The sequence below is a fragment of the Eschrichtius robustus genome, chromosome 9 (assembly GCF_028021215.1).
Source record: "Eschrichtius robustus isolate mEscRob2 chromosome 9, mEscRob2.pri, whole genome shotgun sequence".
Taxonomy (NCBI): Eukaryota; Metazoa; Chordata; class Mammalia; order Artiodactyla; family Eschrichtiidae; genus Eschrichtius; species Eschrichtius robustus.
In genome coordinates this window covers 118609631-118637030 of record NC_090832.1, presented here as the reverse complement: position 1 = coordinate 118637030, position 27400 = coordinate 118609631, and the positions used below count along the sequence as shown (strand labels likewise).

Here is a 27400-nt window from a genome sequence, read left to right as displayed (position 1 = left end):
CGAAGACTGAAACCACCCTTTGTACTCATGCCCTCCCCAGGAACAGTTTAGTGAAGTGGTGGAGACAGAAGCTGCCTGTAGCTGATTCGAAAGTGAATATGAAACAAGGACTTTGGGACAGAGAACAAAATACTCTCACGAGAACGAGAGATGAAGAAATGGAGCTACGGAAGGATGAGCCCATGCAGTAAAGGAAGCATTTTTTTTCCCCAGGATGGGAGATATTATACCATACTTGTAAGAAAGACAGACGGATGCGACAGATGGAGCGTGTGACGGGCAGAGTGTCTGGGAGAGCAAACACAGGTGAGCCATGGTCACAGGTACGGTGGATGCTGAGGGTGAGTGGAGAATAAGAGCCGTATTGTTTGTGATCTTATCAAGTTTACAGTCTCAAGTTTCCAACCCTAATTGCTGCTGAAAGCACTTTGCATTAAATCGAGATGGAGCTATATAACCTAATACTTTCTTGGCTCTTTTAAAGTCATACCCCATTTAAACAGCTGAGAGTTGCATACCATAGAGACCAAAGACAGGGAACAGTCCCTGTTCCTCCTCTAAGTCAGTTTTTCTCATGACCCGTGGAGTATTGATAAACATTTAACCACCAACCCTCTGGAGGGAAAAACACCCTAATTTGCAGTAATTGCCAATTATGGTAGTGTCAATACTCTTGCCATGGTCAATTTCAAGTTACTAACTATGGAACAGCCAGCTTGCAGCATTCCGAAATATTTCACAAGCAGCTCTGACAAGTCAGTAGAAGCTGGCTGCAGCATTCCACCCGTCAGTCACAACTTCAAATTTACAATCCCTCCATGACTCTAAGCTTCCTGAAGATAAGAAATGTGTCTGGTCCACTTTCTATCTCTTTAAGCACTAAGCACATTGATTTATCTAGTAGAGCCACACGCCAAATATTTGGGGAAGGAAAGAAGAAAGGGCGGATACTCTGATCAATAGCTGAGATAAATGTCATCTGTGAGCCACTCGGCTTAGAACACACCTCCCCATTCTACCTGCCTGGGCCTTTGCCTCACATGTCTTATCTGAAATGTTGCCTTGATAGAAAGCCCTTTCTACTGATTCTATCCAAGCAGTCCCCGCAGTTATTTCATAACTCTGCACTCTGTTGCTTTTTTTCCATAGTACTCATTGTGATCTATCATTTTCCACAATTTATTTCCTTCCCAATTTACCCCACCGTACTATAATTCCCAAACAAGACGGGACCATGTTTATTGTATTCCCAGTGCGTAACTAGCAGCCTGAATGGGGCCTGACTCATACGACACACTTAATAAAAATATACTTTGAACAAATACGTGATTTTACATGATTTATTAGTAAAAAGCAAGCTACTTAACGAAATGCTAATCCTATTGGTAAATTGTTTTGATATCTACAATACCATTAGGATACTTCGTTTTGCATTTTTCTTCTTTGTCAATTATCAGAGTAGGAAGTTAGTGTTACTAAAATGTTCATCAACTTTGTTTCCTACACAAAGATGTCACTGTCATTTGGAAACTGTAATTTTACATGGTTTTATATTCGAGAATGTTATCTATGTTCTCTCTGCTTTTTATCTAAATTTACATACACACACTAACAGCCATACATGTATTAAAGATGGAAGCAAGTACCAGTAGACAAAAGTTTGGACTCATCCTGCTAATAATCACGAGGGAGTATAAATTTCTATATAGAAGTGAAATACCAAAGACTCCTTTCCTGTTATATCTACAGTCCTCAAGCCTGTCTTATATCATAGAGTGTTGCTTACCTGCTTCTATGCCCTTTGCGCATGCTGTTTGCTCTGCCCTTTGCTCAGGTTGTTTGCTTTGAACCATCCTCCTCGTCGCAGTCTCCACTCATCAAAATTCTATTATCCAACAGATTTCATCTCTACTGCTCTCTCTAACCATGAAGTGTTTCTCATTTTCATATATCACTCCTTAAAGAGACAGTTTCTGAGACTGCTGCGTCTCTGGCACTAAGCAAGTACTAGGTACTCGGAGATAAATAAGATACAGCCCTGCCATGCGGAGCTGACCGTGTAGCTGGGGGGTCAGACCAGCAAGCCTATTGGGCTTCACACAGGGTCAAATGCGAGGTTCTGATCCAGAATGAGCTGTCAGAGAATGCTTCCTAGAAAAGAGTGCCTCTCCTGGGTTACAGTCACGCTAGATGGATTTCCTCTTCATTCAGGTCCCGTAGGATGTTTCTTTTTCTTATGGCATTTGTAGAGTTCCTTATTTTATTATAGACATTATGGGCATTTTTATATATTACGGATGTATAAAATATCCTTATATTTTTATATGCGTGCGTATTTATTGTCACAATCAAGTCTGTTTCTCATTCGTGTCAATTAATTATTTGTCAGGTGGCCAACAAGGTGATTCAGGGACCCAGGCCCCTTCCACATATTGGCTGCTCCAAATACTCCATTGGCTGCTCTGAGTCTGGCCTGGAGATGAGGGGAGAGAGATCACCAGCAGAGAATCTCAGGGACAAGTTCAGAGGCCACGTGCAATGCTACATACATTCATTTGGCCAGAGGTAGGCACATGGCCCCAAGTAACTTGCACCTATTATCAAACTGTGAACTTGCTAAGTCTACTAATGTATAAGGTAACTGCAAGACGCTTCAAAATACATTTATTTACAATAACTTGAGCACTTTTTCCTCTGGAAAAGAAGTTCAGAAAGTTTCATAATATACTTTTCAATAACGTTCTTGTGCACCATTTAATCTACACACCTGGCAGATGATCTTCAGTACCTTCCATGCTGGGGAGTGAGGCATCCAAGAGACATTTCTTCCTTGTGTTAAATGTGCAGCCAGCCCCAGCGCTAGCTATGGGTCACCAGAAGGCTTGCCTGTTGAACATAACTCTTTCTGTCTGCTGGTTTGTAAACCGAATTCAGCATTGTGAAGTGAGATTTTTTTTCCAGAATTTTATGGCATGTGGTATTTTTCAAAGCATTCATCCAAAAGAAACCTAGCTAAAAACTACCTATGATAATACCTCCATGTCTCCCAGTTTTTGCCTTTAAAATCAAATGCATTTGTGTTACCATGCCCCCTAAGTAGAGACTGTCCCCGGGTACATTCCAGTAATACAGAGAAGGCCAGTGACAGCTGAAGGACTATTTTTTCCTAAACAACTGTGTAAATTGAGAATGGGCATAACCTCTAAAAAGTGGGTAACCATGTTATTTATCATCTTGTAAGATTATGTAAATTAACATCAAGTCAGCTTATCAGCACAGTCAGCAGGAATTATACAGTGTGAATTTGATAAATATGGAACAGACATGTGAGGTGGAGAAGATCAGCGTTTGCAATTAAAATAGTAACAGAGAATCATTTGCAGCTCTAATCCAGGAAACCTCACACATTCATTAGGCAAGGTGGTCTAATGGAAGAAATAGGTGTGAGAGTACATAGCTTTCCGTTCCATTCAACTGTTTATAACCTGTGATCTTAAGGTAATCATTTAATTAATTCTCATCTAGACAGAGGTTGAAAACACATACTGTAATCATTAATTATAAGGATGTAAATTTACCTGCAACAGTACCTGATACAGGGAAACCTCCTGAAGGAGCTATCATCCATCCTAACTAAATTTATTTATTTATTTATTTATTTGTATACATCTTTACTGGAGTATAATTGTTTTACAATGTTGTGTTAACTTCTGCTATACAACAAAGTGAATCAAAGCATACACACATACACACACACACAGATTCAGACATTTCTGAAGAAAAAATAAATATCTCCTATGAACTCCAATACCAAAGAATGACCATTATAAGATTTTGTTGTATTTGGCATATATTGTATGTATGTATGCATCTCAATATTTTATAAGTGGCAATATTTCAAAATATATTTTAAATAAATGTGGGCATCGTATAGTTCTGTATGCTTATTTTTTAACTTAACGTTAAGAATTTTCTGACTTTTCAAACATGATTTAGTTGAAAACAAAACTTAGAGCACATCAAATAAAGTTCTTTTGTCAGCCACAAATACTGAATTAACATAGCAAATATAAAATTAAAGGAAAGATATGCATGAACATACAAGATCAGAGGGACTCAGGACAAGAAGAAGAAATAATATTCAAAATATTTAAAAACCTGAATGGCACGGGACACTGTATCTTTCAGAATCCACGTCAGCCATGGAGCTGCTGGGCTAGGTATTACGCCGTTATTTGCTCAATTTGGGGGCCATCCTTGGGGTCCTGGAGGAAAGGCTGAGTTAGGGGGGAAATGAAGGACTCTCAGGGGCAATGGCTGTTCACAAACAAGTATGGAAGTGTCAGGGAGGGGGAAATGTCCCCCTACCTTTCTTGAGTTCTTTTGGCTGGTGTAATAATTAAATTGACACAAGATAGATCAAAAGGAGAAAAATATTTAATTTGCTCACATGGAGGTCTCAGAGAAATAAGACCCCAAAAGTGGCCAAAGCAGGCAGCTTTTATACTTTTTAGATGAAAAAACAATAAATTTGTGAGGAATTGACTGGACAAAGAAACTTAGGGTCCTTAATTAATAAAGAATCTAAACAAGAGTTTGGGCTTGGAATAGTAAGTTAGTAAAGAAGTAACAAAGTATGTTTATGTAGGCTTCTTGGCCCCAAATTCCTTATCTCTGGCAACAAGGGTATGGGAGATTTGTTTCCTGCTTTCAGGGACACAGCAAGGAGGGTCAAAGCATCCCTCTTGCATTGACTGTTTCTTAAGTCATCTTAATTCAAAATAATAGATATACTGCTTTTGCATGTTTTGGGCTGGCCTGCCCTAAGCCCCAACAGAAGTAATTAAATATTTTGACAACCAGAAAGCAGAACAGTAGACCCAGCATGGTCTCATCCACGGCAGGAACCAGGCAATCTAGGGGAAACTTATGAGCAGAAACTGCTCAAGGTCCTGGCTAAGGACCTGCAATGAAATGAATAAACTATGACTATCTCATTCTTCCTTCCATCGATCTGAAAATATTCAAAGTTGACGGAAAGACTCCATTGGCCTAGCTTGGGTCAAATGTCTATCCTGTGACTAAGAGAATACGGAGCACCTAATCTCTTATGGGGAGAGATTTGGGGAAGTATAATTAACAAAACAAGATGGAATGAATATTGTCATTTGTGTGATATAATGATTCATTTAATTATTCCCCGTTGTTGGACAATTAAGATGTTTCTAATTTTGTTATTGTATATAATGCAGTATACCATATTTTATATATATATATATAATACTAATACATATTATATATGTGTACATATATAATATGTATTAGTATTATATATAATTCTATAGCATCTTTGCTCCCTTCTCTGATTTTTTAAATTATTTTCCTAGGAGGAGATTACTAGATTAAACAGATATGAACATCATTAAGCTTTTCAGACATAATGGGAAATTGCTTTTCACAAAGATGGTACCAATTTATATCCTGATGAGCAATGATCAAAAATGCTGTCAGGAGCACTTGATACTACATTTAACAAATATTTTTTCGCAGTTGCAATGGGCTGGTAACCATTACAGTCTCCAGATAGACAGTGATAAACAGATGTCTCTGCTAATGTAGAGCTTAAATTATAAATGCACAAGAGCATTTCAGAACTGAAGAATCCAATGAAGAAAATTAATCAGGGGAAGAAAATTAAAAGTTATTGTCATGTGAGTGTGGAGAACATTAGAAAAAGTGGCCAGGAAGGCCCCTCTGAGGAGGTGACACTTAAGCTGAATTCTGAACGATAAGAAAGATCTGTCACGTAAGATCAATGGGAAGAGCTTTCTAGACTGGGAGAAGGGCAAGCGCACATGACCTGATGCAGGAAGGATTTTACTATATTTAATGAAGGAAATAAAGGCAGTGTTGTTGGAGGTGAATTAACAAAAGCAGGAAGAGATAAGAAGAGTAGGATGAGAGAGGGCCAGATAATGCAGCAGCTTCTATGCCCGAGGAAGAAGTTTCAGATTGCATTTAGTTGTTGAGATATTTTAAACAAGACATGGACATTTTATTAGTTTGCTAAGGCTGCCATTACAAAGCACCACAAACTGCGTGGCTTAAGCAACAGAAATTTAATTCCTCACAATTCTGGAGGCTAGAAGTCCAAATCAAAGTGTTGGCAGGGTTGATTTCTTCTGAGACCCTCTCTCCTTGACTTGTAGATGACTATCTTTTTTCAATATCTTCTCATGGTCTTTCCTCTGTGCCTGTCCGTGTGTTAATCTCCTCTTGCAAAGACACCAGTTGTACTGACCCATACGACCTTATTTTACCTTAATTACTTCTTTAAAAGTCCTACCTCCAATACAGACACGTTCTGAGGTCCTGGAGGTTAGGACTTCAACATATGAATTCGGGGTGACATAATTCAACCCGTAACAGATGTGACCTGATTCCCAATTTAAAAAAAAAAACAAACTTCTCTACTAGCGTTGTGGAAAACAGATTGTAGAGAAACAGGAGTGGAAACAAGAAGATGCGTTAGAGGTGTTCACAGTAATTCAGGTAAAGGATGATAGAGATTAGAACAAAGGCTGTGGCAAGAAATGAAAACCATTAAACAGGTTTGGGATATATGTAGAGACAATAGAACCAGCAACTCTTCTCAGTAATATAGTAAACTTCAGTACCAAATAGCCTCACGTAGAGAGAGTTAAGTGCAAGAGAACTTTATTTCTCACTCATGTACCAATAAATATGTATCTGGTGAAGTATTTTCCAAAGCATGTTCTGTGGAATATAATTAACGGAATCCTAAAAAAATGGATTCTCTGGTCCCTTAGGTTGAAAAATGCTGGTCTAAACAAGACAGTCTGATCTATTTACTGACACTCCTTGGAATCTTTAATTCCTTTAAAATACAGCACCAAGAAAAGGCTACCTTTCCCAAAATGATTGATCAAGTAGTCTCCTTTGTTTAAGAAAACAGTGTGTGAGACTTGTGCACCAAACAATGGCAATTTGGGAAGCAGTTGTCTATCTCTAATTAAGTATAAATCTGGCTATTACTTTAAGATACTTTTTATTATACTAGGTATGGAGCTTTCTATTCCTACTTTATCTAGTTTTGTTTTTTTTAAATAATGAACTGGCATTACATTTAATCACAAAACACATAAAAAACTATTAAAAAAAACTATTGATATTATCATGTATCTATTCTTTTCTAATCTATTGATAATGATATACTATACTAATAATTTTTGTAATATTATACCATCCTTTAACTCCTGGAATAAATTCTATTTTATTAGAGTGAATACTTCTTTCTAAGAACAATAGAAATATGCCTATTAAGTATTTATCTAGAATTGATGTATCACACAAGTATAATTGCTCTGTAATTTTTTTTGTGCTATTGTCAGCTTTTAGTATAATGATAATGCTGATTCACGAATGATTGATTGAATCAGTGGCTGTGCATTGTTTTTAATCATTTGGAACAGTTTATTATATTTAAATTTGAAAGTATGTCCTATGATGAACCTGGAGTTATTTTTATATGTAACTCTTTGAAAACTTTTTCAATTATTTACATGATTATTTCTGTCTTTATTAGATTATCTCTACTTCCTTTTTTTCTGATTTTGCTTATTTTGACTAATTTTTAGTAATTTTTACTTTTAATATACTTGTCTACTTTGTGCCTCTCTTCAAATTAATGAGCAAAAGCCATTACCTGGCTTTCCTTACACTTAACAAATCTCTGTAACTGCTGATACCTTCACATTCTCCTTTCTGCTTTTCTGTTGTGTTTCTCCTGTTTTCTATTTTTCTTAATTTTATTATAACTTTCATTAATTTTTCTATCTCATTGCTAGTTTTTTCTCAAAAAAACATATTTTGGATTTATAAATATTTAAATTTTCTCTTTGGTAATTTATTTGTCATATATTTTTATGTATGAAATCATTCTTTGTCCGCATTTATTTAAACAATATTAAGAGCTTAAGGTTGTAACAGACAAATGCCTGGTGCATTTTCGGGCAGTCTGAATTATAAAACTCACTTGTCATTTTCTTTGACTTCTGATTTTTGTATATTAATTATGACTTAGTTACTTTAATCTTCTTCCATGATAATCATATGTATGTAATATTTTAAATTATGTAATAGTAATGTTTAAGTTTTTGAGAAATAAGCTTTTATCCATATTTTTTGAATTATCAACATCAAATATAATTTTGACTACTGCATATATCAATCCTGTTCAACACTCTATTACTTTTCCCATCTCTCTACTTTATAATTTCAAGCTATGTAACCTGGTTATCTTCATTGGATTATTATTTCATTAAGCATAGTTTAAAATATATTTTTATATTTTCAGTTGTATTAATGGTACTATCATCCTTCTATTTCAATAGTCCCTTTCCTTTTTTGATTTTCTTCTTCAGCCCATCTTTTTGTTAGTTGGCATATATGTTCACAAAAGTTTTTCGCAGTGACATGCAGATGACAATGGAGTTTTTCTTGGAGTAGAAAGAACCTACTTCTGCCTCTTTCCTTACTGGTCATTTCGTGCTCTCCCAGAGGCTTACATATAAACTAGCCAAAGAACATTTCTTAATCCAGCATGTTAATTCTATGGTTAGGGTGATTCCTCATGAAAACTAGCAAACCATTGGTCAATATCTTGCACTTCTAATTTTCTTGATATTTGTGAATTTTTAAGTGAGTTTTAAACATGGGAAGTTAGAGGAATTAGCCTAAATCACACTGTAAATTATAACTAAATGTTGAAGGTTAAAAATAAGACAATATCTGTGCGATTGTTTTGTCTGTATTGTAAGGGTCTGAAAACCTTTTCGACAAAGGGTCAGATTGTAAGTATTTTAGGCTTTGTGGGACATACAACCACTGTCACCATGACTCAACTCTGCTACTGCTGTGTGAAAGCAGCTCTAGAGAATATGTAAACAAGCAGATGTGGCTGTGTTCCTATAAAACTTTATTTTCAACATCAGGTGGTATGCCAGATTTTGTTCCAAGAGCAGTTTTTTGCTGACCCTTCCTGTATACAATTACAATATTGTGATTTAAATGAGATTATTCTGTGAAACAGTTAATTATTAAGTTTCTGTGTCTGACGTGAGGCATTGGGATATTTATAATAATTCACAATTTAATAAAAGTTTCAGATTTTAGTCATGTGTATAGTCTGAAGACCATTAAGTGATTATAACCTTTGTTTTCAGTATAAATAGCTCAGCTACAATGCATTGATTCACAGTTTTTTACTGAAATAATGATAGACAAGATGCACATGATAAGTTTCCTATGGAATATATGATTGGTGAGAGTAGCCGATCTTCCTTAATTACTATACTCAATGAATTCTTATTCTCAAGGGAATGAATCTTGGCTTGAGGAAGCCCATTGGTAAGAGAGATCTTCTGTACTGCTGGTAATTAATAAGAAGAAAGGCTAGATTAAGATTAAATTAAGTCACAAGCAATCCAAACACGTACTTCCTGTTTGGTTAAATGTGTGTTGAGGCTCGGGGAGAGCTGTGAAGGCAAGAGTAAGATAAGATGCTGTAACACTGGAGTCTGCGTCAGGCCTCTGAAAGCATTCCCTTGCCCACTTGGTAAATTCTTTTACACCAATTCCATAAATGAACATAACTCAGGGATTTTTGTTTGCCCATTTGTTTTCAGGATTGCGTTAGTTTGCAATTGCTGTGTAACATATTATCAGAAACTTGGTGGCTTAAAACAACATAAATTTATTTTCTTTCAGTTCTGGAGGTCAGAAGTCTGAGATGTCTCACTGGGCTGAAATGAAGGTGTTGGCAAAGCTCCTTCTGTTAGCTCCAGGAGAAATCCTGTTTCTTTGCCTTTTCTAGCTTCCAGACGTCACTCGCATTCCTTGGCTTGTGGCCACCTTCCTCCATCTTCAAAGCCAACAGTAGAGGGACGTGTTCTCACATCACATCAATCTGACCTTCTCTTCTGCCTCCTTCTTTCACTTGTAAGGACCCTTGTGATTACTTTAAGCTCACCTGGATAATCCAAAATAATCTCCCTATCTTAATGTTAGCTGATTAGCAACCTTAATTCCATCTGTGAACTTTATTCCCCTTTGTCATATAGCCTAACATAATCACAAGTTCCAGGAATTAGGAGTTAGCCATCTTTGGGAGACCAGTGTTCTGCCAAACGTAAGGATCAAATTATGCACAAAATTAAGTAAACTGAATTGAATTTTCCTATAGAAGAGTTGATCCGCATTGAATTTTCCTATAGAAGAGTTGATCCGCCCTGAGCCATCCTTACATCTGAAGATGTAAGGCCTAAAGAACAAGGCCATAAATTTGCTGGAGAGCTAGAATATGTACTAATTTTTTTAATACAAAAGCCCTAATTTGGATACATTATCATTTACTTAGTGGTTAAAAGCATGGCCCTGAAATAATAGAACCTGGGTTCACACGCTAGCACCACCATTTACTGGCTGTATGGCTTTTGGTAAATCACTTAGCCCTAGGTTTCTATTTCTTCCTCTGTAAAATGGGCATGGTAAAAGGTGTATCTTTTATAGAGTTGTTGGGATGATTAAATGAGACAGCACTTAAAGCTCTTACAAGGATGTCTGTAAGAAAGGGGCAAGGGCACAGTTACCAGGGGAAAAAAAGGCACAGGTGCCTGACTTATTGAAAAGGCTCTTTATTTCTCGCCTAACATTATTGAACTGGAGAACACAGAAAAGGAGATAGGGAGCAGGCCAGAATGTGTTTTCTAATTTTAATGTGGTGCTTGTATTGTTTTTCAGGGTGGATGAATGAAGTCTTCCATGTTTGATAGTGTGAATGCAAATTATTTTCCTAGACTTTGAGAAAGATGAACAGATCAGTGGGCATGTTCCATGGGCAAGAGCAGCATAGACACAATGCATAAGACTGCTCTGCCTTGAGGGGGCTTGTGTCTCCTCATTCGGTGCAGTTGGATGTATAAAGTGATAGAATTTGGAATATTGGACTTCACCCATTTTCTTGGTATCCTCGGCCTCTCTGACATTCTCTTAGCCCCCAAATAATGATTAATATCTACATTGATAGACAGAAATGTATCTATATATTCTGACTAATATAACTTCATACTTTAGAGCTTTGACACAAAATCCGTACCCTAGGCAATATTTCCACAGAATTCCTGTGCCAAAGGTGGTTATAAAATGTAGGAATAAAAAACTAGGGAGAGCTCAAATAATTAAAGGGTTCTCCTCTGAGTCTCTCTCTCTGCCATGGTTTAAAGTTTTAGACTCAAGAACTATCAGGGGAGAGGTCATATGTGTTCTTATAATCAGCCTTGGCTTCTTTAATACCTCATTTTAAGCAACTGAATTAAATTCACATAGTAATTCTAAGAAGATGGTATATCTGTGTTTTTTCTACCTTTTAATGAGAATTTATTACTTTGCACGCATTTCTATTGTAATTTGAACTAAATCTACTCATCTGAAAGATGATGAAAAACTAATATTAACATTGCTTATGGTACTTCCAGTAGCCTCACCAAATGGTTTTATGATTTCATGTTCTTCTGTTTCTCGCAACTGGATTGAAACAAAAGAACATCATTTTATTTTTTAATAAATAAGTAGCTTGAAAAGATACATGCACCCCAATGTTCATAGCAGCATTATTTACAATTGTCAAGATATGGAAGCAACCTAAGTGTCCATCAGTAGATGAATTGATAAAGAAGCTGTGATAGATATATATATATATATATATATATATATATATATATATATATATATATATATACACAATGAAATACTACTCAACCATAAAAAAGAATGAAATTTTGCCATTTGCAGCAACATGGACAGACTGGGAGGGTATTATGCTAAGTGAAATCCAGACAGAGACAGACAAATACTGAATGATATCACTTATATGTGGACTCTAAAATATTCAGCAAACTAGTGAATATAACAAAAAAGAAGCAGACTCACAGATATAGAGAACAAACTAGAGGTTACCAGTAGGGAGAGGGAAGGGGGAAGGGGTAATAGAGGGGTTAGGGAATAAGGAAGTAAAAACTATTAGGTATAAAATAAGCTACAAGGATATGTTGTACAATAAGAGAAATATAGCTAATATTTTATAATAACTATAAATGGAATATAACTTTTAAAATAGTGAATCCCTATATTGTACACCTGTAACTTATATAATATTGTACATCAACTATACATCCAAAAAAAAGAGCGTTGTTTTATGCTATTTTTGTAGCTAAATGGTATAGAAAATGTGTAAGGAAATAAGATTTATTGATTAGCCTATATGTCTTAAACAACTTATTTTATTTAAGACTTACAACAATCATTCAGGAAACATTATTATCCCCACTGCAAATTAAGAAAATAAGACCAAGAGGTTAAGCAACTAATCCAGTTAAGACAGCTGGTGAGCAACTAAGTGTGTATTCCTAAGTAATCTTCTCTGAAGTCTTTGACTTCAAGCCCAGGTTGTAGTACCTGTACTGCTCTGCCTCCTTCAGATCCCACGTATCAAACTGAATGTGCTAGCCAGAGTGATGCCACCTGACAGGTATCCAGTATGTCAGTCACTCTTAAATCAATTTCCCTGTGGATTTTGAGACTTGTATATAGCACTCCCTGTAACCTGGCAGTATATGATTAGAAAGTCCTTGTACACTGGCAACAAGACATTTCCATTACTCTGCTTTCTGCTCATGCAAAATGTTACATAGACTTACATAGCAGGAGTGACTGAATTATATGTGCATGTCAGAGGAAGTTCAAAGACTATAATAAAATATACACTTAGGAAAAAAGAGCTATGACCCTGCAGAATTCAATATTAAAAGTTGCTTAAGATAATATATATTTACCTTGCTTCAGTTATATTTTGCTAAAAAAAGTGAAACCAATCTATTTTTATTTGGTCAAAAATCATCTAGTGACCATTTGCACTCACCAAAAAAGGTCTAAAATGGGTATGAAAAGATTATAGTTAACCTATTTTACTTGGAATTTTATATAATCCAAATAAACAATTTGTCTTGCATGAAATTATCTCCATTCTACTAAGGCTTTAAATTCTGCTTTTGATTATTACATTTTATTGAGAAAATGCTTATTCTTTTGCCTGAAAAAAGAATTCTACTGCTTCCACTTCAATAGTCATCCACAGTCTTCCATAGTCGCTTATAGCAAATATCTGGTATTTCTAAATGAAACCTCAGAAACTCCCTGAATCATAGTCTGAAGAACTAATTAAAATATCAAATGCTGTATAATGATATACTTCACAGAATGGGAAAATAAAAATCCTGCTCAATAGAACAGAGATCTTGAACAATGCCTACATTATTGATTCTGTGTAGAATGGATCCTTTATGGAATTAAAGGCCTAATTGTTCTCCCATTGATACACATGTGTAACTTCCTTTAGAGAAACTGACAGTGAACCCCTTAAGAGGCTTCAGCACTCACATCCTCTACTGTGTATGTGACAGCGAATTGGGGCAGCGAGCTAAGACTCCAATCGCTTACCACATGGTTCTGATCAATGTCGAAGAGACTTTTAAAACCCTACTTTTAGGAGATTGAGGGAAATAACAGATTCTTCTAGGTTCTCCACATCTTTTGCTTTTGGGCGGACAAAATGGGCAAACCTTTTTAGCTCCTTTTCTTAACTGATGTCAATAAAATTACATACTCTGATCCTATAAAACATAATCAAACTTGATACATAAAATAGTCAGTAGAGATCCACAGAATTCCTATCTTGGCACCTAACAATTACATTTTAAATTCAAATAATACAAGAACTATTTGTTCATGGAACACATTTTCTTGACCAATAAAATAACCAGATTCCCACAGAGCACACCTGTTCCACCAGTCTGCGCGTATAATGTCCACAAAGCCAATATTAAATAGTGAACCCCACCCACCTGTGTCCTGCTAACTACCTGCCTGCTTCCTCTTCCTCCGGATCACCCACTGGCCCTCAGAGGCCTGCCCAGCTGTACTTTCATTTGGGTACCACAACCCGTCTCCCTTCCTGTTTCTGACGAGTAGGTTGTTGGTTACTCTTCACTTCTTGCTACACAGCAACTCCGTGAGAACTCATGGATTCTTCTTTGGGTGGTATTTCTGGGGTTGGACCTTTTTACAATGCTGTAAAAAGAAACAAAGAAAATTGCTAGAAAATTGTACGCATCATACTCTTTCAAACCAGCACAATACGCTCCTGCATACAACGGAACATAAACAGAATCGTTCTCTTGTAAGGTAGAGAAATGCAAATTATTTTCTTTAATATTGTAGATGGGTCAAGTGTGTTTGTAATGGTTAATTACATTTCTGGCCACAGAAAGTGGTGTTGATGGTTCCCCTGGAAACTTAAACCACAACCCGGGCTCCAGCCCCAATATGCAGGGTCCAACCTCAGTCTAGCCTCTGGCCCTCTTAAGTTAACACCTATCCAGTAACTGAGCAGAGCCACTCTTGGATGTGGAGGATTTGTACAGGGCTTTAATACAGTCTACCATTGTAATGGCACATGAGATTAGTCGTTCCCATTTTAAGGAGAGGTGAAATTATCTTTATCAAAATTATGCACATTGATTATTGGATCAAACGAATAAATCTTCTAATTACTAAGAATTTAATTGTTGGTTTCCAGTCAGGTACTCAGCTTAAGCACTTAATAAAAATGTCTTTACATTTCCATCTTGACTAATCTTTCTACAACCAGGGCCATTTATTTCTGCTTCTATTCAAGCCCCGACAGTCACTGAGCCACTCTTGCTTTTCACACCTTCTTTCGTTTTCCCATTCTCACTAATGTAAAATGACCAAGGGCTGGGGACAGTGGACGAACAGAGACATCTTGTCGTCAGCCCTTCCCCAGGTGCTTCACTCTCTCAGGGAGTCTTTGCTCGTGCTTTTTGATTCATCCAAATTCCATGAGTCCTAGCTGCTCGTGCCCCTGCCCAGCTTAATCCTATGGGCTGTTTGTTTTCCCAGCCTGAGGAAAGTGCCTGTATTGGCCAACTGCCTCTATTGCTTTGACTGGGACCCGGGTGGTCTAGAGAAATTCTTTGCCTGTTGTTAAACCAACTCCTCAAGGGTGTTTGGTAGCAAGAGGTTCAAACATGGCTCTAAGAGCTTGGTTAGGTGTAGAGTAAGAGGTAAGCACAAGTAAGTCACCGTGTGAGACGTTGGCATTTGCCTATGAGGCTGGTGAAATTTAGCAAAGCTGGACTACTAATAATTTTTTAATTTAATGTTAACATGTGTTCTGGTTCTATAAATATACTATGTTATTTTTGTTTGAAATTTTCTATAAAATTTAGGACCTCGGAAAGGGATTTGAAGTGAAATATCTGACCACTAGAAACTTTGTGTTTGGTTTTAATCCAAAAGTATAAGCAGAATGACTGTTGTTTGTTAATGTGTTTGTGCTTCCTATATGCTGAAGTATTTTTTCTAAAAGACTTTATAAGTTCTTTTTCTAACATCTTATTAAATGATTGAGTTAGCAACAAATCAAGATTTCTGTTTATGACACCTAAGGAAAATAGAACTCTGCTAATCGTTGCCAAGTTTGAGAATTCATAAGATGTTAACTTCAGTTACAGTAATGATCATGAGTTTTTCAATTTATTGTTCGATGGAATTTTTCTCATATATATATTCTGATTTTTCTGATGAATGATTTGATCTGTTTCAACGTGCTTTAAAGTTGGAAGAAATAAAGAATAGTTATGATAAGATAAACGGAAGCAACACAGTGCTGTAAGGTAATTCAAATTTAGCTGTATCTATTCCTTGGATAGAATTTTAAATGTTTTGTAACATTTACATTTTTTGGTATTTAATTAAATTTTGCATTTGTATATAAATTTATGTTTTTGCTAGCTTTTCACACAACTCATTTGATCCTCTTAACAAATTTGTGAGGTAGATAGGGTAGGTATTTTTAATTCCATTTTGTAGATGAGGAAACTAAAGTCAGAGAGGCTATATGGCTTTGGATTAAGGTGTTATAAATTATGCTCACAGACACTATTCATTCATTCAACAAACAGTCATTGTGTGTTGCCATTAGGTTCCTGTCACTCTTCTAACAATGGGGACATGGCAGTGAACCTATGTCTCTTAACTCTTATTCTACTGCTTTATCAACTAGACCACATGGGCAAAGAAAATTGATTTTAAAAAAAAGAAAAGAAAAGCATAATGATGATGGGCATTTTACTCTACTCTAAATATCTAGGTACAGCCCAATATTACATCAGAAACTAAGATTCTATTTGTCTTTCTCTGTCTGACTTATTTCACTAAGCATAATACCCTCTAGGTCCATCCAAGTTATTGCAAATAGCAACAGTAAATAACTGTAAAATTTTTAAAAAGAGAAAAAAAAATAAAAAGAAGTTAAGGTTCTAAGGCATTAAAAACAAACAAAAAGTCTTAAAACGCTTGAAAACCACTATAGTAATGTCGATTGGCAGGAAGATAAGTTACTTTCAACCCTCTGAACTACTTTACTAGGAGGGTGGTGATGCTTTCAAATCATGTGTTCCTCCTTCATATTGCTGGGGTGATCTACTGGGTAAATGGTGTGAAGACTGCTGAATGCTGAGACAGCTGGGGCGGCCAGAAACACTATTTAGAGGTTCATATACACTTCTTCCAGGTAAAGATCTTCTCTGTCTTTTTAATCAGAGATGATTATTGTTATGTGTTTGGTAATTGGTACCCAAACTAAACGATTATTTGAGCCTTGGATACCTTATTAGTACAGTGATCACTTAATTTATTGTCCAAACTGGGACACTTGATTATGAAATGTGGAGCTGTTAATAATTATGCTTTTTCAAGAGGCATAAACTGGGGACTATCCTAGGTCAACTAGGACTAATGGCCACCCTTCTTATGTGGCAGTCCCTTGATAAGCAGAAACTAGAGTATACCACCCTTCCTATTTTAAATGTTCCAGAATAACAATTATTTCAAAATCTGGCCTTCATTTTCAAAGGCACGAAATAGATAACCATAGCTTACAGACTTCTGAATATACTACATACTTTCCTCTTCCAATTAAACAAGAAATTGCTGGACTAAATCAATAAGAAGCTTTTGGTTGCCAGAAACAGATAATCCAGTTCAAACTTGCTTATTCAATAAATAGAATTTAATATCTTCCATTCCTAAAAGATTCAAAGACTGAGCTGGCCCAGGTAGAGGTGAATCCAGTGGCCCAACAGTGACATCAGGACCTGATTTTGTTCTGCCTCTTCCTTCTACACTTCCTGCTGTAGGGTTCATCACAGGCAAGTATTTATGATCCCCAAATGGCTTCCGTCATGTCTCAGTTCCACATGCTTCTGTATTAGTATCACACAGAAAAGAGTGTCACTGTCTCAGAATTCACAGAGAAAGTCCATAGATTTTCAGTGTTTATACTGGCTAAGGTTATGTGACTGTCTGGGAACCAGTCTCTGCGTTCAGGACAGTAGGTGCTGATTGGTCATGTGCTTTATCTTTAAAATAAAAGGTGGCGCCAGATTCTCTGGAATCCAGATGAAAATGGGGAGTTACTGGGCCAGAACGGCCAAGGACTGGGTGGGAGAGGGTGAGGGGTGATGATGGTGGTTGTAGTGGGGTAAGGGGAGATAGGGCAGATATAAAAGCTGAGAAGGTGATAAAAATGACTACTACCTGAACATCAAGAAATCTCTCTAGGATACTGACAATAGAAACTGTGAGTAGGGACAGATATGAGAGATAGCAGAGAAACTGAAGCTGCAGTAAATGAATGAACTCAGAATTTGCATGAGAGATTGGGATCTGGGATGTTTCTAGCATTTCTGGTTTGGGTGATTGACAGGATTATTGACTATATTATTCATAGGGATGGATCCACAGCAAACGGGGTGAGTATAGGAGGAGAGGAAGTTGGATTTGGGACATGTTGAGCTTGAATTGATCTTGGACTTTACACATAGGCTCTCCTGTAGGTTCTTTTAGTTTTGTGTTTCTGCTAGAGTCCGCTAGTTGCTTTACTCTCCCCTATATTGTCAAGGTGACCAATGTACCTGGTTAGAGATATAAATTTCACAACGTCAATTGCAGTTTGAGGTGACCAATGAGATGTGAGAAGAAGCTTCTGGAATTCAGAAAAGTTCTTTATAACTCTGGACCTAGCTGGCAACTGTACTTTGGGATTTTGCCCCTTCCTCTTTCTTATCCATTTACATCATAAATTAAATGGTATACATGTGAATATAGACCTGGAGCTTTGGGGATATATCTGAGATATAAATTCTTCATATTTCAGTACAAGTTAAAATATATCTACCAAACAATATATGCAATATCAGCCTGGAGCATATATTGTATTGAAGGATACAGGAGTGATGAATATACAGTCTTTGCCAACAAGAACTTAGTATAGAGGGAAGAGTAATTGTGAAAGCAAAATTGAAATTATTATGATGAAGGTACCTGTTATGGGCTATGAAGGGGTAGATTTCAAAGGCAACAAGATAATATTGTGTTGGGGGTTCTGGGCCATGTGAGATGGCGCTTGAAGAGTGAGCTAATTTTCAACCGGAAGTTGTGAGAAAGGAAGGGTATTTCAACTGGAAGAAGCAGCTTAATTAATATGTGAGGTTTTAAAAGGATAATCAATTACCCACTTTATTCAAAGGCAAATTGTCACATTTAGGAATTCGGAGCTGTCACAAACAGTAGGAAATTAAGTCTATGAAGATTTGGGACCCTCTTGATGGAAATACAGTCAAAATGGTTAAACTTTTTTATTTACTGAACTGATCAGGTTTTTTTGGCCCAAGTGACCAGATCATCTGACTATTTTAGCATCAGCTGGGTACATTAACCTTTTCTTTCCTTTTCTAGTTCACTGATGATCTCATCTCTGAGTTTGTAAAATCAGTAACATTAACCTCCTACTAACTTATTTTAATGCTTGCCTGTGCACTGGTTTCTCAATCTGTAAAATATGAAACACTGTGTTTCTCGGCTACATGTGGTAAATTAGTTGGTACAACAGCCAAATTTGAGATACTTGAAGGAGAAATTTCATATTCTATGTTTCAGTATTAGTATATTGTGAAACATTTTCTACAAAGAAAACATAGGTAAAACAAACTGAAACAGAATTGTAAAACAATATTAAGCCATCTGACACCTTTATAGAGAAGTTGAAACTTAGATATTTCCTCCTAATTTTAGTCTAATCCTTCAATCATTTAGAATATGACCCAGATGTGCCAGACCAAAACATAAAGTCATTTCCTTCAAATGGAGTGCTGAATAAGATAGTGACATTAAGACTGAATGTTTTGTGGCCACAGTGCATGAACCAAGACTGAAAAATGTACTTTTTATACTAACCATTTAGATTACCTGCCATATTTGCCAATTCAACTTCTGTACATGTACATATATACATATAGATAGGTAGATATATATATGCATAGATATAGTTTATTTCCAACTTTTTTTTATTTTAGGAAAATAGCATTGATCACTTCAAGCTTTAAAAGAATTTAAATCAGTGGGTTTGTTATCTCAAAAAAGTAAAAACGTTTTCAGGAAGCAGAAATTTGAAATGAATTTTTTTTATTATAAGAGTAAATGATTGATAGATAAAATAATCCAAGAGGGAAAATATGTACTCCACACATGCAAACACACATTAAAAACAAACACACACCACATGATCTTTTGGTGTCTCCCATAACTTTTGTCAAAATGGTCATTCCATTAGGAGGTATTTATAGAAGTTTCTAACTCATAGCATGTTATTTATCAGTTGATAATAGTAACTTGCATTCATATGATATTTTACCTAGCATTTTAACATTAAGTCTTTTATTTGATTCTGATCATAGCCTTGTGAGTTAGATATTATGGATAACGTATCTCCTTTTTACATAGGAAGACACTGATTTGGAGAAGACAAGTAACTGCCCTGAGGCCGCACAGGAAGCAAGCAAGTTTCTAATGCCTCTTTGACAATTCTTTCTACTGCAACGTAATAGCTGCCTTTTATTGTTATGAATACAGTTTTAAAGCCCTCTACAGACTAGTCACTGGCAAACAAGGAATCAGACAAATATTGAAAACCTTGTGGACACAGTTCAGTCAAAAAAGTGGATATTCCTCAGGAAAATATAATAGTTATCACATTTTTCATGATTAAGACATGGTTCTAAAATTTCTCCTAGACCCTCTTCTATGATAATTAATAATATAGCTAAATGTCAATAACCCCACAATACTAGGTTTATGTTTTAAATGCAAGATAGAATGCAAAAGCAGATGGGATGCCACGTACCCAAGACAACTTGATCCATTGCCCAAATCAACAGCCCTCAAATGCTTCATTACCAACCTATTTGCAAGGTTCCCCCAGACATGACAACTCAGGAAACCCGAAACCCCAACCAATTTGGATGGGATTTCTAGGTCAAACCCTGAATCCTTTCCTTATTTTCTCTCTGCCATCACAAAGTACACAAAAAATGTCTGGGTCTTTTTATGATACGAGCCCAGAACCATTTCCACCCTACCCAAAATGGCATTCCACATGGTAACTTGAGTGGAGTGAAAGAGATGGCAGAGAAATTATTCATGCCTCAAACAGCAAGCTAAAGACCTCCTACCCTGCAATTTGGGCTTTACTTAAGGTCCTACAGAAAGAGCTGCATTCAGGAGCTTGGGTGGTCCCACATTGGCAGGGGCTAGGGGAAAAGGCAAGCAGTGCATGAGGCAGAGAAGACAGGCCTACAGAACTAAATGCAACTATGCCACCAACACATCAGCCAATATCCACCCCTTTCTGTTGTAATGCGTGCTCTTTCAAATGTAGTGATTTGTTCCTGGCCAAAATGTCACAAAATATGTTCTTCCATTCTTGAGTTTTCCATTCAGAACACTGTGTCCTAAAGGAGACTAGTTTCCACAGTGAAAACTAATTGGGTATGGCCATGTGAATGAAAGAAAAATCATTTAAATCTCTTTTCTTCTACTCATAAATTAACAAGGTTTCAACATGTAGCATAAAAAAGTAACAGGACAAGAACAGTCAGTACACAAAGGAAAAAATACAGACAGCCAACTGTATTAATAGCCAAAGAAATGCTAAACAAACCAATAGTATTTTCACCTATCGTATTGGCAAAAAATTTTAAATAATTTAAAATATCTAGTGTTGTTTCGGATATGAGGAAACAGATTCTCATTACCTGCTAATAAAAGTGCAAATTGATAAAATGTGTCTGGAAAGTAATGTGGAAATTTATCAAAAAGATTTAACACATGCATGGAAGAACTTCTGAGTCAAAGAATATGATCTATTTTGACATTATCCATCAGAAAATTTGCAAGGCTTTATGCTTCAATCAGAACAGAGAGCTGATTGGTTGGATGGCTATTCTTTGGTCAGTGCCATACTGTACTACTTGTAAAATATTTTGATTATCACCTCTGAATATGCCAGCACTCATTTGAATGTATCTCCCATACTAGATATTGGTATATTTTTAAGAAATTAGTGATGTGGTAAGAGGTAAATGTTATCGCTCTGATTTAATTTTCATTATGTAATTGTTGGTAATATTGAACATGTTTTCATATATTTATTCAACACTGTAATTTTTATGGAGAACTGTGAATTTCTTTTTATACTCCCCTTTTCTGTTAGAGGAATTATAGAAAGTAAGGTAGGTTTGGGGAAAGATATGACAATTTTTCATTCTTTGGTTGTGACAAACTGGTGAATGAACTAAATAACAGAACCATAACTAATGAATTATTACCTGCCCAAAAAAGGGTTGTCATGGTCTTAGATACTGAAAACATTCCAAACATTTTTTGGTTTTTGGTTTTATTGTATATGCTGTTTTTAAACAAGATTTCTCATCTTAATTATTTTGTTCTCGGCTCAAATGAACAGCAGTCTGGAACCACTGAGCACACATCAGCCAACATGGGAAGCAGACATCTGGCCCAGGAGAGAAATCAAAACAGGAAGGTAAAATTCACCCCAGTTAGTTCATAAAATCAAAAATGTCCACACGAAAGATAAAATACCATCTTCTCGTTCTGCAACTTTAGTCTTTCACTCAAATAGCAGGATGCAAATTCTCATACTTCAAGATTTATATATCCCATAGCTCAAGACAGACAAATGACCAGATGACAGTTTCATAGCATAATACCCATTGTCAGCTACTAGTTAAAAATTAACTCATGGCAAATTCATGTCATATATCTGGAAGAAAACTGCTTAAGTTTTCTTTAAAGCATCCTTGAGAACAAGCTTCTGGCATGAAAGTGGAAAATAGGTTGAAGAATATTAATAAATGTTAATAAAACTTGTAAAGTACTAAAGTATAGAAAAATTGGGTGGGAAATGTTTTTGCTCTGAAAAACAGCTTGAATTTCTTGTCCCTTAAAACTCCATAGATGATTTCCATATTCACATCTGTATATGTCATGCCAGAAAAGGATGAAAGGGAGAAAGAAAAGGAACGTTAAGTGTCTGGGAAGGAACAGGAAAGCCTGATGTGCTTCAGGGATTCAGGTTTTACACCATACATAGTCAAGATGTTACTCTTACCAGAGATAGATCATCGAGTCTTCCTCTTATTTACATAGATACACTATCGTGGAAAGATTTTCCCAATTAAACTTATGGTTTCTTTTCAGTATTCCTTCAATATATTTGACAAATCCACAACTGATATAAAATTTCAGATGGAAATGCTTCTATAAACATGCCATGTTTTCCCTCTATTCTCTGATTTCTAGATACTTAGACTTGTGCCTTAATCTCTTAATAACAACTCAAACAACAAAGACCACAGTACCATACAGGGAAAATAATGATTTGAGAATCAAAAATCGCTAAAGAGCAGAACTGACTTTCATGTTCATTTAAGGACTTTCCATGGAACAATGATTTTTTTTTTAATTAAGTTCTTATCTCCTTTATTATGAGAGTTTCCTGGAAGAATTACAGTTGGGAAAGTGGCCACTTTCTTATGATTAAGCTCAGTCGTTCACTGCAGCTTGCTGTGATCATTAGGGCTTGTAAAATCCCTTTTGCAGATTTGCAAGGAGGCTAAATTACATTATCTCCATCAGAGTTTATGTACCTAAAGATGAAAGATAGACTCATTGAACTCATAGAGTTGCAGAGTTCAGTGGAATTCGGTTATAGAACTACTATTGCTAACAACGAAATACTGTAAGACTTCTATTTTCAATATTACTGTTAACAGCAAAGCTAGAAAGAAACTTTCAGATAATCTATGTAAATAAAATATCCCTCATAAAAATTCATAGAAAATGACTTTTTTCTTTTTATGATCCATATTCCACATGTAAACTACTGTGATAAAATCTTCTTCTATGAAAAGAAGTAAAATTATTTTTATATTTCTAATGTTTTATTTGGCTCTTACATAATCTAATATATGGATCATTGATCAAAATTTTTATTTTTTATCATGTAGTCACAGTATAAATTTTGATTATTAATTTTTAGCATATCGGAGAACGAGGAAGAAAAGAATTTGAAAAATAAAAACATATCGACTTTTGCAATTGAAATGCTGCAAAACTTATTTAACTCCTTTAGAGCTTACTGAATTTATTCATTTCCCATTCCTTTGCAAAAAAAAAAAAAAAAATGATAAAGTAGATACAGAGAATTTAAGATAACTAAATTTATCCAGAAAATTTGAGAACAGATTAAGAGAAAATGATACTGAAAACAGTAACCAGTACTTTCAACAAGACATGATAACACATAAAACCTGGTTCTTAACCTCAAGGAACCAAATGTAGTGGAAACCAACACCTTTTTCCTTTTCCCGCTGGACGTACAGCTACAGTATGTTTCCCACCCACCCTTGCCCTGAGAGTAGTCAGGTGACTGAGTCCTGACCAGTGAAATCCGGACCACAGAGATGTGCAACGCTTCCATGCCTGGCCTTTCCCCATCTGCAAGATGAATGGACCCTACTGTAGGACTTAAGAGAGGATGGACCAGCAAGCTAGAAGGAGCCTGAGTTTTCAAGTGACCACATAGAAGGTGACCTACAACCAGAAACACACACGTCAGCATTTGTGTGAATGAGAAATAATTCTTATCGCATTAAGCTGCTGAGATTTTGGAGTTTATCACTTAGCATAATCAATTCAGTAAAGCAAAGAGAAACTGTAAAATGTTAATAATTTTACTTCAATACACACATACATACACATAAACACAAATGATGGCATGCATAATTGGAGAAATCTGAACAAGCTCTGTGGGTTGTACCAATGTCAATTTCTTGGTATCCTTATCGTACTATAGTTATACGATATGTTAACTTTGGGGGAATCTAAGGGGAAAAATGCAGAGACCTTCCTGTACATTTATTTGCAACTTCCTGTATATCTATAATTATGTCAAAATAATTTAAAATTTCCCTTGATTAGAGGCAAAAAACTGTATCAAATATTTAGGGAAAACCAAATTTGATTTTTCTTAATTGTTTATTATGTAGGTACAAATGAGGCATTTATATCATTAAAAAGGTTGTAGAACATAGAAAATGTCAAAGTGGAAATTATATGTCTAATTCTTATAGTAACTTTTCGTAAAAACTGGAAGACAATAAAAGTTGAAGCATTATTTGGTAAAGATGATTTGATAATGATCTAATATGATATGGTCCAAAAGTATAAATGCCTATTTGAAAAACTAGATTTTAAACAAATAAAGGAGGGTGTAACAGCCCAGAAATGTTCAAATATTTCTCACTTTGATTCCTACCAGATTATGCTTGCATGCACAACACACACCCATGTGCATCAGATACAACTTCCCTCTATCACTCAAGGAAGATAATGGAATCAAGAGCATAAGAACAACACAATCACGAGGCCAGGCTTGACTTTGCTCTGACTTACTTTTTATTATACTATAAATTATTTGTCAACTTCAGGACTTTCCTATTGTTAAAAAATAAGTAGTAATACACTGTGGAAGAACTCTTTGCTGTGGTTAGAAAGAATCCATTAGCATGAGTTTCTTGGTCTTTCAAAGCCAACACCAGTATTCTACCCCTTTTTGACAAATAAGCAAGGTGTCATGCTGCCTCTAAAACTAGGTGTCTCTGCCATCTCCTCACTAGAGTGGGTTCCACATGTCATCTGCCTCACTAGAGATGTAATGCCTGTGATTGCTACAGCAAGAGTTCCTCACTTTTACTGCAAGAAGGCTGCACATTTCAGCCTTGTGCCCCGGCAAAGCAAGAACTTACAAGGTGAGAAATTTCTTATTATAGGAAAGAGGTTCAGAGAATGAGGCAGCCAAAAAGAGTGACAAATATCTGCTACACAGCACATGTATAGATTAACATTATGAATAAGATGTTATTTTTCTATTTGGCAGTAAAGAACCCTGGCAAACACTGCCTTAGCCAGGTGATGAAGGTCAAGCTCACCCCAGTGATAAGTCATGTACCCCCAACGTACACCCATGTGATGTCATGAGAATGGAAGTTCATCTCTGTGGTCACCGTCCCCAAAATGCACAACCCCCGTTTAATCATGAGAAAAGCATCCAGCAAGAGACAAAATACCTGACAAAACAGCTTTTGTCAAAAGAAAGTCATCAAAAATAAGCAAAGATGGAGACTCTGTCACAAAGCAGAGAAGGCTAAGGAGACATGACCACTAAATATAATGTCCCGGATTGTATCCTGGAACATAAAAGACATAGGAAAAAACTAGTCAACTCTGAATAAAATGTGAAGAGCTCCGCAGACTCTTGGCTAAGATCAAATGTGAATAAAATGAGTTCAGTTAAAAGTAATGCACCAGTGTTGGCTTCTTAGTGTGACAAATGTACCATAGTAATGTAACACGTTAATAACAGGGAAACTGGGTGTGTGAAGGATATAGGGGAACTCTCTGTACTGTCTTTCCAACTTTTCTGTAAATAAAAAAACTGTTATAACACAAAAAGTTTATTTAAAAAAAGAATACTTTTGCACCAGCTGGTTAATGTTCTTATGGACACTAGTGTGAAAATATTCCCCCATTTTCTCCCTCCCCTTTACATAAAACAGTAATGACTGGTAAAGTACTTTAAAATAATACCATTGTCATTTGTGGCTTCTTTTCATTTTAACTAAGGTTGATTCAAAGTATTTAAAGCGTGTAATTTTCTGTTTCTACAGCATCTCACAAACAATCACAAGCAAGCACAACTAACAATGTCCTTAGATTGTTAGATCTGGGAAACATTTCTTTGCTGAGGTTATATCTGGATAGTAGTGGTTCAAAGTTACATATCCTGATAGGATCTGGGGCTGGGAATATTCATATCCATATTAAAAGATGGGATTTAGCCTGTGATTTTGAACATAAAGGGGCTAAATCAGTTATTCTCATTGAATGAAAGGCAGATCTCTTCTCCATATGGAGGTAAGCTGTGGGAGATTTACCTCAGGAATATAACAAACCATTATAAAGTTGTTCTGAACATTTTCAAAAAAATATTATTACTTAAAAAACTGATGTGTAACCAAAATATATTAGGTCCAAGCCTTTAATTAAAGGCAAATTCTTACTCAAGAACATACCTGTGTGTCTGAATTCTCAGCCACTGACGAGTAACATTATTAAAAAGTGTTATTTAAACCCGATTAGCTGCTGACTCCACCAGAATTTCCAAAGAGAAGGAACTGTAAACCTTTTGGGCAGGATATGGGTTTCGTGGGAAGGTTTTTTAGCAACCCTGTGTTCACAGACATGCAGTAAACATTCTGTCTACCCAGAAAGTACCCAGAAGGTACCCAGAAAGTACCTCTCTGCCAAAATTCAAACTTGTTTGATGTTCATGATGTTCATAATGTTTCAAACATCCAACTAGTTCTGATGTTTATAACCAATAAAAGGGATTTAGTTATAACTTCTCGTGATGCTGGCTGTTCTTCAAAGGACTCTCCCAAAGACACTTTTTTCATGAAAACAATTATTAAAAGCAGCAGAATGATAAGTTGTAATGGAATGTACACTTATATGATGTTGAAGGAAAGGTATTTTTATATCTTAATGATGAAAATAATACTTAAGGACTTCTTTAAACTATGCTGATAAGAGTAATTTATCCGAAGTAGGTCTCTGCCAACGGATCTTTCAAATGAAAACTACTGAAAAGAGTCTCAAAAACTGACATAAAGATTTCTGGATCGTGCTGCTACCGTAAAACTGGACCCAGCCATAGGATATGGACAACTCTGGAACACAACTTGATAAACAACCTTTAGGA

The 27400-nt window shown here is 35.9% G+C and overlaps 1 long non-coding RNA gene across 2 annotated transcripts; it reads left to right on the top strand.

The window, feature by feature from the left end:
* On the top strand, positions 1–27161 carry LOC137769628 (uncharacterized). 2 transcript variants are annotated; one of them, XR_011075019.1, is made up of 6 exons: positions 1–306; positions 2390–2565; positions 20002–20056; positions 22022–22099; positions 25257–25388; positions 25517–27161. It is a non-coding gene; the product is annotated as an uncharacterized lncRNA (long non-coding RNA). The 2 variants fall into 2 exon arrangements; XR_011075018.1 differs by having other exon boundaries at positions 20002–20098.
* The last annotated feature ends 239 nt before the right edge of the window (positions 27162–27400 follow it).